The 1,769-nt window shown below is 34.4% G+C and overlaps 1 long non-coding RNA gene across 1 annotated transcript; it reads right to left on the minus strand.

The window, feature by feature from the left end:
• Positions 1 to 540: 540 nt before the first annotated feature.
• Positions 541 to 1,403, minus strand: LOC129571986 (uncharacterized). Its single transcript, XR_008688374.1, has 2 exons — positions 1,121 to 1,403; positions 541 to 1,053 (listed from the first exon to the last, which is right to left on the minus strand). It is a non-coding gene; the product is annotated as an uncharacterized LOC129571986 (long non-coding RNA).
• Between the last annotated feature and the right edge of the window lie 366 nt (positions 1,404 to 1,769).

Here is a 1,769-nt window from a genome sequence, read left to right on the forward strand (position 1 = left end):
ATGGTCAGTTGGAATTGTTGCGGGTGTCATAGTGGTTGAATCCAAATTTAGTCCATCCAACATTTTCATGATCGGAACGAGCTTTGTTTTGATGTCAACAAGTTGTTTTTTTAGTTCAATGCAATTTGCACAAGTCATGATGATAGGTTATGTCAGCTACATACAACGAGATAAAATTTGGTAAAGACAAAATCAGCAAAATAAACTGATTTGAACAAAAAAGTCGATATACTATTGGTAAAACAGTTCTTAACGAACAAAATAATATAAAACTCAATAATTTTGGACGATCAAATATAGTTGAAAATTAAATAAAACTATGATATTTTAGAGCAGAGAGAGCAAATGTACGTCTTTTGACACTCTCGAAAATCTCGAACTTTGTCTCGACATGCCAAAACTTTTAGCATTTACAGATCTCAATTACCTTGTAAACTTTTTGAGATAATCAGCGAACAAAAAACGCGAACGCGAACGCGAACGCGGCGAACGCCATACGAACATCACTATTTCACACAATTTTTCATAGTAAACAATATGTTTTTGGAGGCAGATAGGTCTTGATCGATAGGATTTGTTCCCATCTACATTGCCTAGTGTACAGATATGTGCTTTTTGAAGTTTGGCGTGACGTTATAGTGGTCCGAAAGAGGAGATGTCATGAAATTTCGACTAGTAAAACCAATACTTTTCCATACAAACAAAGTTTGCCAAAAAGTAAAAAACTTCTTTCGATGATTTTTCACTGATTTCGAATACGTTTAGTTCTATATCTCGGGAACCACCCAACCGATTTTGATGAATGGGGTACCAAAATTTATGGAAAAGTCTCGCCTTTCTGAAAATGCATATATCAATATAAATTTCTAACAAAATCTAATGTTTCAGACCTATTTTATTCAAAGGCTTACTCAAAATTCGCCAAATACAATAACTTTCTTATTAATACGTCTCCCTGACAAACTAATGATGCAGAAGTGTTTGTTTTGAGGTCCTCTACCATCGTGCATTCAAACCCCCAATGTGTGCAAACATCACCAAAAAATTGTTGTACTGTGTTATGAAAGAAAGTGAAGTTAATTGGATTAAAGTTAACTGAGATGTAATTAATAGGTCATACTTGAAGAGTATGTTCCTATGTTTACTCGCGCGCGTTGGAAAGATAGCAACATAAGCTAGATAATGCAATATAAGCGGATCGATTTCTTGAGTATTCCACAAAGTGTAGTTGTTCCATGGTTTGAGGTTGAAAGGGTGTTTCTGTCCTGTTTTTCCCAAAATTCTGTTTTTTTTATTTTTAGATTTTGGGAGCCTCTTGTCCCTTCAAAAGGGAGGGCAGTCACAACAATTGATATTTTCTGATTCTTCGGAGTCTAGTGAGTATTTTATTAGAACTCATCACCGTCGTCAGATTTTGAAAAAAAATTATATAGTCGAAAAACTCAAAGTAGTAGAAAAGACAAAGTAGTAGAGTAATAAATAAAACAAGTAGATGTTTGTATGACTGTATTTGGTGAACTAACTTTATTCCATCCTATTCCTATTAGGTGTGCAAATAGGTTTTTTCGGCTTATGAGGCATGGGCTTTCTAGCTATATTTAATTTGTAGTACCCACGAATAATTGAATAAACACGAAAAAGTCAGGTTTTCTATATGAATCTTAGTGACATTTTCATGCGAAGTCAAAATATTCAGCCAATACTTGGCGGTGAAATAAATATACTATAATGGTCTCACCAAAGCAATGGAGTTACCGCGAACAACCAGT

The sequence above is a fragment of the Sitodiplosis mosellana genome, unplaced genomic scaffold (assembly GCF_009176505.1).
Source record: "Sitodiplosis mosellana isolate CC-2019 unplaced genomic scaffold, AAFC_SMos_1.0 Smas_scaffold_3902, whole genome shotgun sequence".
NCBI classification, from domain to species: Eukaryota; Metazoa; Arthropoda; class Insecta; order Diptera; family Cecidomyiidae; genus Sitodiplosis; species Sitodiplosis mosellana.